At 36.9% G+C, this 13,203-nt stretch overlaps 1 pseudogene; it reads left to right on the forward strand.

Moving 5' to 3' along the window:
* Nucleotides 1-11,527: 11,527 nt before the first annotated feature.
* On the forward strand, nucleotides 11,528-12,072 carry LOC145045679 (3-isopropylmalate dehydratase small subunit 1 pseudogene; annotated as a pseudogene).
* The last annotated feature ends 1,131 nt before the right edge of the window (nucleotides 12,073-13,203 follow it).

Genomic DNA, 13,203 nt, shown 5'->3' on the forward strand with positions numbered 1-13,203 from the left:
TCGCTCGCACTTATTCACATAACCCAACCCTCCCGAACTTGTGTAGCCCCACGACCGAAGGGAAAAAGAATGTGCGAAGCCCTCGGTATTTCCCTACGTCGTTCAAGACCATAGCGAATGATAAGGACCCGAATCCCAACTCGCAATCGTGAGTTCTCGACTTTACTAGCAGTACCGAAGGACTCTTAGGGACCAGCAGCACGTTTGCCATTGAAAATCCTTTTACACGAGGTTAAGTCGTATTAGACCCAACTACATGTAAGTGATTATCCTTTTGGGCCTATAGATCATGTCATCGGGCTAGATAGGCCCAACAAGCATGATTTGTAAATTTTGGGCCTAAGGACGGTACGTCGACGTATAGAGTATTTCCACGAGAGTATAGAGTTCCGAGAGTTCCATGTGTGTATTGAGTGTCGTAGTGTTAGTAGTTTCGGATTTGTTATTGATTCGAGACCGAATCAATTCGTTTGATAACGATTGTTGGTGATATTGTGTATTGTAATTCATCGAGAGTCGTAGTGTCAGTCTTTATTCACAACGAATGTATTGAATTAACATTGGAAACTTTCAGTCTACAACCCCTCTTTGTTTTATAAATTTACCTTTTCACCACTTTAGTAAATTAATTTCCGGTTTAGTCCTTAAACCCTTTTTCTTGGTATTTTAACACCAAAACTTATTGAAATTGTTATTTTTCAGCACCTTTTTAGTTGAAAACAGTTTTAGACCCTGAAAATACAATTTTCTCGGTTGTAACCCCTCATTTCGCAATTTTTACACTTTTGGCCCAAATTGGAAAAATTTTGCAACTTTGGTCCTTTTTAACTATGGAAAGCATTTTTGACCTTTGAAAAGTACTTAGAACACCAATAACCCAATGTTTTACAGAAAAACACGGTTCAGCCCCTCATGTTTGGGAAATTTCGCATAATGGGCCCTATTGGGCCGAAAATGTCATTTTTAGCCCATTAAGCTTGAAATTTATTTTTTTAATCCTTTAAAAGAGTATATTTTCAGAAAATACATTAAGGATACTGTTTTGACTCATATCACCCATCAGAATTCAAAATATTTCATTTTGGGCCCTTCAACTTTGTATTTTTAACATTTTATGTCCAAAAAAATGAGTTCGTAGCCCAAAGTATGTGTTGTTAAGCCACTTAGCTATTTTTCTTGGTATACTTTGTATGTAGTAGTATAATTTATGCTAGTGTCATTTAACATAAACTATATCTCGGTTTTTAGTGGCTTATGACTAGATCCAAAATCATAATCATACAAAACACACATATAAGCATAGAAATCATACAAGGCATACAAATAATGATAGATCTACACATTTGCTTGTATTCTCCCCCACAAAACTTATAAAAACCGAAAAAAGGGGGTATGAAGCTCACCTTGGGGTTTGGTTTGGTTTTGATGAGAAGATGGAAGGAGAATTCGGCATAGGTTGCTTTTTGAGAGGAGTTTTCGAATCCAAGATGGATCTAAGAGTCATGATCCACGAAAATGCATGAGTTAAGAGAATATTTTTGAAGTAATCAAGAGGCTAGACCATGGATCTAAGCATAAACTTACCAAGGATGATAATTTTGGTAAAGAATCCTCTTGAAAACACCCTAGATCTTCGAAATTTTGGATGGAAGGAAAGGAGGGTGTTCTTGATGGTTGAGAGAGTTTTCTTGAAAGATTTTTGAGAGAATGAGGTGGTGAGAAGATGTGTTGGCCGAAAATAAGAAGAGAGGGGGAGAGAGGATGTGATGGTTACCTAGATGTATGAGGTTTGGATATTACTTAATGGTTAATTTGCATTGAAGTCCACCATGCAAATGTGATGTGTCCATTGCTCATTAATTCCCTTCTTTCTTCATTGGGCTGAAATGGAGTGATCATGGAGGAGTTTGGGCCTTATCTTGGTCCTTACTCGAAATTATGAAGCACACAAAAAAAAAATTTCGGCCCATTGGGGCAAATGAAATCTTTTATGGCCCAATAAGGCTCATCAGAGATAAGATGGATTATTTTAGGCCCACATGGCCCAAAATGCTAAGGTTTTATGAATGTGGTCTATTTAGATCCCAATTAGGGTTTCTAGGCCCAAGATAGTCAACTTGAAGGTTTATTGGTCCATTAGGCCCAATAAGAGAATCCTAGGCCATAGTGAACTTGAAATGGGATATCTAGGGTTTCCAACCCTTATTTGAGCATATGAGATATATTTGAATAGGAATGGAGCATAGTATTCACTTAGAGTACAAGTTATCACACTAGGTGAATGATTGCATGAGAGTAGAATTTCCTAGCAAAAATGCTAGTTGTGACATCATCCCCCCCGTTAGAGGGAACTTCGTCTCGAAATTCTTTTGAAAGATAGGTTCATGAATGAGAAAATAGGTACTTCATCTGGTCTTTGCACTTCCCATGTGAATTCCGGTCCACGCTTTGTGTTCCATCGAACCTTCACAATCGAAATGTGGCTTTGTTTTGTATGCTCTACTTCCCTATCTAAAACACCTCGACTGGTTCTTTGATGAACATGAGATTCTTGTTTATTTCAGTCCCTTATAAAGCAATGATAAGAGTTTTTCCTGATAGGCACTTTTTCAGATTCGAGATGCTGAACACAGGGTGTACGTTGCTGAGCTCTACTGTTAGCTGCAGCCTATAAGTCTTTGGACCAATCTGAGCAAGGTTCTCGAACTGTCTGATGTATTGCGGGTCTAGTTTTATCGTTTCCTAAAGCGAATCATTCCTTTCCAAGGAGATTCCTTTAATAACACGCGATCCCTGACTTGACATCCTAATGGCTTACGCTGCTTGTCAGAATAGCTCTTCGGTCGGAATCGCGATGCTTGAAGTCAAGCTTCGATTTGGATTATCTTCTCTGTAGTTTCGCAAATGCTTTCTGGCCTCATAAGAATACTGGCGAGTGATCTGCATTTATAACTGTAAAGAGTTTCGAAAGGAGCAATCTTAATGCTCGTGCGATAGTTGTTATTGTATGTGAATTCAGTCAAGGGCAACCGGGTATCCCATGACTTGCTGAATTCGAACGCCTAGACTTATAGCATGAATTTGAGTGGTTGAATAGTTCATTCGCTTTGGCTAGAGGTTTGAGAGTAGCAAACAATGCTCATATTTAGCTATGTTCCCATAGCCTTCGGGAATGACTGTCAAAGTCTTGATGTAATCATGTTATCTCGGTCCGAGATGGTAGTTATTGATACTTCATGGAGTCTCATGATCTGTATTGGCAGGAAATGCGTAGATTAGGTTAACCTATCGACGATCACCCGGATAGCGCCCAACTCAACTCTTATAATAATAAGCTTTGTCTTTTGACTTCGAGGGTTTTATCCATCCCTACAGTGCTTTCATTGCGATAATCTCCAGCTTTGATGATTTCAAGGCCGGTCGTAGATGTTGACAGTATTTTGTTCTTGCCTCGTGAGTAGATGAGTATGTTATTGATGAAAATAATGAAAAGGAAGACTAGGAATGGTTGGGAAAACAAAGTTTGCAGGGTCCATCAATATCGTGGGAGCATTCGTTAGACCGAAGGGTATCACAATGAATTTGAAATGGTCGCGACGAGTTCGGAATGCAGTTTTTGGAATATCGCCTTCTCGGACTCAGAGTTAATGATAACCGATTCTTAGATCTATTTTAAAGAAGTAATGAGCTCCTTGGAGCAGGCCAAATAGATCGTCAGTCCGTGGAAGTAGGTATCGTTTATATATATATATATATATATATATATATATATATATATATATATATATATATATATATATATATATATATATATATATATATATATATATATATATAGGGAGATTATTCAATTTCCTAAAATCGATGTACCTTTGGAAGGATCTGTCTTCTTGAAAAACAAGACCGGAGCTCTCTAGGATGAGAAGCTTGGTCTAATGAATCCTTTGCGCAACAATTCTACTCATTTGACAGGATAACTTGTGAATTTTTGGCGGGATTCAATCTATAGGGTGAATTGGCAATTGATGTGGTTCCCGATATGAGGTTGATTCGAAATTCGGCCTGTCTCTCTGGGATATTCCCAAAAGTTCCTCGCGAAACACATTTGGAAAAATCACATGCTACTGGAATCCCTTGTATGCCTACCTCTTCTTCGGTCTTGTCCACAACATGAGTGAGGAGAACGTAGTTCTTCTGGTGCAGGCACTTCTGCGCCTTGATGCACGAAATAGGAAGAGGATTGGCGCCAGGTTTATCACCATGGATTATTAGAGTTTTTGTGATTAGGAAGGTGAAGGCAAACGACCTTCTCACGACACATAGTATCAGCACGGTGGGGGCTTAACGCAACCATGACGATTATCACATTAAAACTCCTAATTTTTACTGGCACGAAATCTATTTGTGATGAATGGTTGTTTAGTGTTAAGGTGTACTCCACATAAGTACCCTAGGTTAAATCAGTTTTCCCCATTAGCCATGTCCATTGAGAAGGCTTAGCTTAGCTTTGGGGATGTTGTTTTAGTAAGTGTTTGAATATGTTACTAATCGAAACTTCACTCGGATTTACCATTGAATAAGAGGTAAGCGAAAGAGTTGTCAAGTGGGAACACACCAATAACAACCGTTGGGTCTTGGACTGCTTCGCCTTGACCCCAGATCAGGACCATTTCTGATCTTTCTGCACCTTGATTGTTATCCTTGGGGCAACTACGCTAGAAGTGACCGGTTACTCCATACCCATAGCAAGTGTGAATGGTCTCATTATTGGTGTTGTTGTTAGGGTTGTTGCGATTTTTGTCGTTTTCATTTGGCTGACGCTTCTGGCATGGATAAGTTCTACAGAATTTGGCTGGGTGATTCTTTCGGTTGCATTTGTCACAGTGCATCTCCCGTCAGGCTCCCTTATGATGGAATTTGCACTGGTTGCATTTTGGAAGGATTCCAACATATGGTCTCCTGGTTGTTGGTGTAATAGGGGTCATGGTCTCATGAACAGCAACAACATGTTGCTTCCTTGAGAACCCTTGAGTGGGATGTCCCTTTCTCTTACTTCCAGACCTCAGCTTCCTACTCTTAAGCTTGGGGTTTGGAGTTCCTTGATAGGTTGTCACTTGTTGGTTTCCATGTTCGTCCCTTTAGCTGGAGTTGTCAATGCTATTCCCGCCTCCATTTGGGTTGTTTGCATCGATTTGTTCCATAGTAGCGGTTACTGCCGCCATTACAGCAGCTTGAAATGTAGCAGAGTCCATCTGCAGGAGCAGTGTCTCGCGGGCATGCTTGTTATCCTTGCGGGATGGCATTTTCCTGTGTTTCCATCTACATCGCTATGATGTATTTGCGGTAGTACGTAATCACATATTTGGCATGATCGTTGCGTCTATCCTTAGAGTATATAGGTTGTTCTGGTTTTGAGATCCTTGAGTGTCTAGCGGTCTCGAGGGTTCACTTGTGCATATTATTGAGTCTTTGCAGTAATGTGAAATCAATATAGCACCTAATTGTTTCAGGGGTAAGTACCATCTCAGTACACGAAAGAGAGTCATGTGGGATAGTAGGGGGAACTAGAAAAGGCTGATCCTAATCGTGGCGGGAAGTGTCTGGTGGTGGTGCTGGTGAAGTGGATGCACCTTGGAGACGAGCTACTTGTTGCTCGCTATCTCGTAGGCGTACCTCCCAAACTAACTGTCTCGCTCGAGAGTCTTCATTCACTTCCCGTGTTTGCCTTTCATCCCTCCTATTAGCAAACCACATTTGTTTCGTTCGATTTGGGGTGTCCTGAGCTTGGTTATCAATACCTCGGGTGCGTCAGACCAAGACTGGGAGGGCCTGGTCAATGGTTCCTTTATGGTCGATGGTCGGAGAGACCTTGGTTCCTGTCCTAGTGTGGTCGTATCCCCTGCTGGTGACTCTATTTCCAAATTTCGTATGCCCAAGGGGGCATGTGGCCACTAGGGCCCCCACGATAAGTCGGTACTCTGGCTTTTCATGGATGGTTAATGACATCAGATTCTGCATCCGAGTTATCATCATCTCTGCCCTTGGGCTCTTCCTCCTCGAGGTCCACTTATTGACTTGGCGGGTTCACCGGCGAGTTCTACTTCGTGTTCCACCTGCGGTTCTTCCTCTGGATCGAGCCACCCTACTGTTTCTTGACTAGGGAGATAGGGTTTTCCTGACTAATGATACTTGTCTATAGCGTATTGCACGAAGGACTATGAATACTAGAATCAAATAGCATACCAATTACTCCTATAATCCTACAACTATTGCATAGATTTAGTTGGGGTTCCCTTTTTGGAGATTAAGGGGTATGTTTTTAGATTCCCTAGCTATCACGATTTCTTCCAGACATGTGATGGTTGTACCTTGGAGGGAATGTAGTTGATCAGGCTACATCCGCTCCTTGATACAACCAAGAACAATCCTGGATTAACCGAGATACTAGCATTACCTTGTTTGGTTCGGTGTTAGGTTCTCGTTCCTAGTACAAGCAAGGGTGTTTTATTGTTATGTTTTACTTCTTTTGTTCAGAGTTATGTTAGTCCCTCTTTTGGTTTATGCTAGTTCACTATAAACAGAGCTCTGATACCAACCTGTCACACCCCTGAACCAGACGGCGGAAAACGTCCGGGGGCTGTTGTGACTCAATTCAATACCATCACAATGAATATACATGAAACATAACGTCATACATCACCATGCATTGGCATATTACAACTGGTAGCGTTTACATTTAGTTCATTGTTCCCTAACATTACATGCCTAAAAAGTAGATTGTTCGGTGCTAATTAAACAAGCACGAAAACGTCACTTAGTACACTTATCCCTTCGATTTATCTGTTACCTGAGAATACAAGTATTTTGAAAAACGTCAACATATGAAATGTTGGTGAGTTCATAAGTAATGTTTGAAATCCAATGTTTGTATTGTTTCGAAAACCACCAGAAAATCCGATATTTTCTGAAAATAGTATAGCGTAAAAAAAAAGTGTGAAGATCCGTGAGTATGCTTGTTTGTTTTCTATAGATGTAAGCGTACGAGTTGTAAAATTCGGCATGTAATTCGTAAGTGTATTAGTTGAAAACCCTAGGAAAACCTGACATTTTCCTATCACTTTGCTTTAATTAGTTTATGTATTGTTATTTCGTTACGATAGAGGTATTAGTTGAGCTCCGGAGGCGTTAGATTAATAGTGGGTTGTGAATTGTTGTAACGTACGTTAATGAAAATGACCAGTTGACAACCGTACAAACGATCCCTTAGGCGTCGCTCGCACTTATTCACATAACCCAACCCTCCCGAACTTGTGTAGCCCCACGACCGAAGGGAAAAAGAATGTGCGAAGCCCTCGGTATTTCCCTACGTCGTTCAAGACCATAGCGAATGATAAGGACCCGAAGCCCAACTCGCAATCGTGAGTTCTCGACTTTACTAGCAGTACCAAAGGACTCTTAGGGACCAGCAGCACGTTTGCCATTGAAAGTCCTTTTACACGAGGTTATGTCGTATTAGACCCAACTACATGTAAGTGAGTATCCTTTTGGGCCTAAAGATCATGTCATCGGGCAAGCTAGGCCCAACAAGCATGATTTGAAACTTTTGGGCCTAAGGACGGTACGTCGACGTATAGAGTATTTCCACGAGAGTATAGAGTTCCGAGAGTTCCATGTGTGTATTGAGTGTCGTAGTGTTAGTAGTTTCGGATTTGTTATTGATTCGAGACCGAATCAATTCGTTTGATAACGATTGTTGGTGATATTGTGTATTGTAATTCATCGAGAGTCGCAGTGTCAGTCTTTATTCACAACGAATGTATTGAATTAACATTGGAAACTTTCAGTCTACAACCCCTCTTTGTTTTATAAATTTACCTTTTCACCACTTTAGTAAATTAATTTCCGGTTTAGTCGTTAAACCCTTTTTCTTGGTATTTTAACACCAAAACTTATTGAAATTGTTATTTTTCAGCACCTTTTTAGTTGAAAACAGTTTTAGACCCTGAAAATACAATTTTCTCGGTTGTAACCCCTCATTTCGCAATTTTTACACTTTTGGCCCAAATTGGAAAATTTTTGCAACTTTGGTCCTTTTTAACTATGGAAAGCAATTTTGACCTTTGAAAAGTACTTAGAACACCAATAACCCACTGTTTTACAGAAAAACACGGTTCAGCCCCTCAAGTTTGGGAAATTTCGCATAATAGGCCCTATTGGGCCGAAAATGTCATTTTTAGCCCATTAAGCTTGAAATTTATGTTTTTAATCCTCCAAAAGAGTATATTTTTAGAAAATACATTAAGGAAACTGTTTTGACTCATCTCACCCATCAGAATTCGAAATATTTCATTTTGGGCCCTTCAACTTTGTATTTTTAACATTTTATGTCCAAAAAAATGAGTTCGTAGCCCAAAGTATGTGTTGTGAAGCCACTTATCTATTTTTCTTGGTATACTTTGTATGTAGTAGTATAATTTATGCTTGTATCATTTAACATAAAGTATATCTCGCTTTTTAGTGGCTTATGACTAGATCCAACATCATAATCATACAAAACACACATATAAGCATAGAAATCATACAAGGCATACACATAATGATAGATCTACACATTTGATTGTATTCTCCCCCAAAAAACATATAAAAACCGAAAATAAGGGGGTATAAAGCTCACCTTGGGGTTTGGTTTGGTTTTGGTGAGAAGATGGAAGGAGAATTCGCATAGCTTGCTTTTTTAGAGGAGTTTTCGAATTCAAGATGGATCGAAGAGTCATGATCCACGAAAATGCATGAGTTAAGAGAATATTTTTGAAGTAATCAAGAGGCTAGACCATGTATCTAAGCATAAACTTACCAAGGATGATGATTTTGGTGAAGAATTCTCTTGAAAACACCCTTGATCATTGAAATTTTGGATGGAAGGAAAGGAGGGTGTTCTTGATGGTTGAGAGAGTTTTCTTGAAAGATTTTTGAGAGAATGAGGTGGTGAGAAGATGTGTTGGCCGAAAATAAAAAGAGAGGGGGAGAGAGGATGTGATGGTTACCTAGATGTATGAGGTTTGGATATTACTTAATGGTTAATTTGCATTGAAGTCCACCATGAAAATGTGATGTGTCCATTGCTCATTAATTCCCTTCTTTCTTCATTGGGCCGAAATGGAGTGATCATGGAGGAGTTTGGGCCTTATCTTGGTCCTTACTCGAAATTATGAAGCACACAAAAAAAAATTTCGGCCCATTGGGGCAAATGAAATCTTTTATGGCCCAGTAAGGCTCATTGAAGATAAGATGGATTATTTTAGCCCCACATGGCCCAAAATGCTAAGGTTATATGAATGTGGTCTATTTATAGCCCAATTAGGGTTTTTAGGCCCAAGATAGTCAACTTGAAGGTTTATTGGTCCATTAGGCCCAACAAGAGAATCCTAGGCCATAGTGAACTTGAAATGGGATATCTAAGGTTTCCAACCCTTATTTGAGCATATGAGATATATTTGAATAGGAATGAAGCATAGTATTCACTTAGAGTACAAGTTATCACACTAGGTGAATGATTGCATGAGAGTAGAATTTCCTAGCAAAAATGCTAGTTGTGACATATGTAAACCACTATCATTTTAAAGCTACAACTTTTGAACAGTTTAGAAAAAATACATAAATTGTTAATTTAAATATAACATTACAATGTCAACTTAAATATAAATTTCAGTTCCACTTAAAAAAACCAAATAATATTTTGTAAATTGTTAAAAGTGATAAATTGTAGTGATAAATAAAAAAACTAAATTATAATCTCAATTTAACTAAAATATTTTCTAAAGATATTTTTATAATCATTAAAAGTTTTCTAATAAGTAGCTTAAAATAACTTACAATAAGAATAGTTGAAAATAACTATATATAAATGATTATATTGTTATCTTTAAAATCAAAAAACAATGTTTGATGTTTTAAATAATTATAATGATAGAAATTAAAACATTAAGCAAATAAATTTTAAAAACTTTATTAACAATAACAATAATTATAAATAACATTAACCCATATATTATATTTAATTTTATTCATGTGTAACTCGTGGGTAGAAGTCATTCAAACGATTGAAATAATGCATTTATAATAGATGTATATATTATCATATAATTCAAAATAATCAATATATTATATCAATTTAGTATACGAATTATTATATCAAATTTAACAGCAATATTATTGTTATATTTTAAATGCAATATAAACTATTTCAAAGTTGTTTCTTATAAATTATATAAGCTTTCAAGCCGTAGATATAAAATAATTTTTATACAATATCATAAGTGTATTCAACTAAAATAAAAATATAATGGCAATATAGTATAAGTCTCTAAAATACAAAAATTTATAAAAGTCGTGTATTAGAAAAATATTTTGCTTAGTATTCGATGTTAAAACATAAAAAAAATTCATCAAACATAAAGAAGTTATGAAATCCACCCAAAATTTAAAAGAAAATTTTGTTATAAACATAATGTTAAACGGTTCCGGGTTTTCCGGCCCCCAGATCCGATGGACCCAAACCCGGATTACCCGGAACCCGGATAAAGCCAATTTTTAAAACCAGAACTAGAACCGGTTCTATATATTCCGGTTCTAACGGTTCCGGTTCTGGTCCGATTCTGGTTCCGGTCCGGTTTTTCGGTTCCTAATCTCATCCGTATTCTAATGAATATATAGGAACAATCAAACGTTAATATTCATATTAGAATTACTTAAACAATATACATATACAAGATTAATTACAAAATAATAATATAAAGTTAGTGTTTTTACGTGGTCACACTACTTACAGTTTATATATATATATATATATATATATATATATATATATATATATATATATATATATATATAGAGAGAGAGAGAGAGAGAGAGAGTTAAGTTCAAATGTTGTTAGCAACTATTGTGTGCCTAAATGCACCAATGAGAATTCAAGAAATAATAAATAATTAACTAAATCATTAAAGGGTATTTTGGACCTTTTATACTTTTATTTAAGGAAATTATTTAATTGAAATCATTCAATTAAGGAAATAAACTAATCATTCAATTAAGGAATTAAACTAAATATATTTGACCTAGTTATGTTTGTGGCTAAACACTTCATCATCGGCATCAACACCATCACCATCAACCTAGTTATGTTGTTACTGCCCTCCGTTCGTTCTTCCCCTGCTTCGATCGAGTTCCTTTCATCCCCGATCAAATGAAGACGAGAATCGGAGATGCTTTCTCTCTCTTTGCAATAGATCGACAAAACATCGGATTTCTTAAAATGCCTACGAGCCTTCGTGCTTCATTCTTTCCTGTCGACGCTACTTTCATTCGTTCTTTCTTTAGCCGATCAAACAAAAACACAGGACATAAAAAGCCCTAATTTTTATTAAGTCACAAGGGTTTGAGAAATCATATTCATTCCCTCTAAGCTTGTAAATTCGGTCGTCTGATATACCAACGTTTTCTTCCTCCACCTACGACCACACAAGCTACAATGGCGGCCGCAACGTCTCTTGCTAACCCCACCACGTTTTCCTCTTCCTTACCCCGTGGTCACCACCACCAAGCGTCTGTTTCTGTCTCCACCTTCAGTTTCTTGAATTCCAGAAAACAACGCTCATTCAAATCCCTAATTTCCCAATCTATCCTGGCTTTTACCTCACAGGTAACACGCCATACATCCATCATCTCTAGTCTCTACGAAAACATTTGATTCATCTTCATCAGGTTCCGCCACCTCATTTCACGGTCTGTGCTATATCATCGGAGACAACATCGACACCGACCAAATCATCCCCGCTGAGTACCTAACCTTGGTCCCATCAAAACTTGATGAATACAAGAAGCTAGGATCCTACGCTCTCATCGGACTCCCGGCGTCGTACGAGATTCGATTCATTGAGCCAGGGGAGTACCAGTCGAAATATTCGATCAACAGGGAAAGAGTATAAATTAAAGCCGATTGGTGATGCTGGATCTATGATCGAAGCTGGTGGAATCTTTGCATATGCTAGAAAAGTTGGTATGATTCCTACTTAGAAACTTGAGGTATTGATCACATTCATCAGCAACTGAATCTCAATGTCTTAAACTGCAAATTGGTATGTGGTAACCCTCAATTTGGGCATGAATTTTGTTGTTTGGTGTTTTTAAACTAGAAAAAACAATAGATTGATTAAATAAGTTAGGTATTTGAATGTTCAATGTCAAGTGGTTATTATGAAATCAAAATCACACAACAAGATAATAAGTTCCTTTAAGCTATTGTAAGGCAATGTATTTTTATCTTGGGTTTTCTGGAACTACTTAGCTATGCAACTCGCATCACTCTTGATCATAATTATAATGCAGAATCAGAACATAATCATAATGGGTTTATTTGCTCATCAAAACATTAAAAAAGTTAATTAAATTGAATAAACATTGATCCTAAAATGTTAGTATCTATATAACTTTCTCAATTGGTGAATTGTCTTCATTTTATTTGATATTTGTTAAATATCTTCCTTAGGTGAATTGTCTTCATGTTATTTTAAAATTTATGTAGTGATTAACTCATTAAAAACTATTTTGTTATCTGATATAGTATTCTACTTTTGCATGTATGTTGGTTGTGGAAAAATTGTTAGGCAATGTACATGGATAATGTTTGTGGAATACAATTCTAGGTTGTTTGTGCCTTTTTATTTTTCATTAACACAAATTAATTTACTTTTTGAACCTTGTGGTATGCATTCTAAATCAAATATGTTACTGGGAATTATGTATTCTACCATAATAGAATCGATATATTATGCCAAAATGTATTATATGTATTATGTGATATTCTATTTATTCTACAAGAATATATTAAGTGATAGTTAATTGCAAGTAACATGTTTTTAACAATTATTAGTTTTTGTTGTATTTGTGATAGGAATGACTGGAAAAGGAGTTGAAGACCTTCATATTCTTTTAGAATATGTATAATTATATTAAAATGTATAAGGATTGTAGTCTATAAGAATATGTATGAATTTGTATTTATGTTCGGATGTATAAGAATATATTAGGATGTTTTGTTATTTTTCAACGTCTGATTCAAGAATTTTGTTTTTCTTCAATGATTTTCTATTATAATAAAATTCTGAAAGAGCATCATTCTAACAAAATAATATTCTATTAGAATAG

Source organism: Lactuca saligna, chromosome 5 (assembly GCF_052625555.1).
Source record: "Lactuca saligna cultivar CGN05327 chromosome 5, ASM5262555v1, whole genome shotgun sequence".
NCBI lineage: Eukaryota > Viridiplantae > Streptophyta > Magnoliopsida > Asterales > Asteraceae > Lactuca > Lactuca saligna.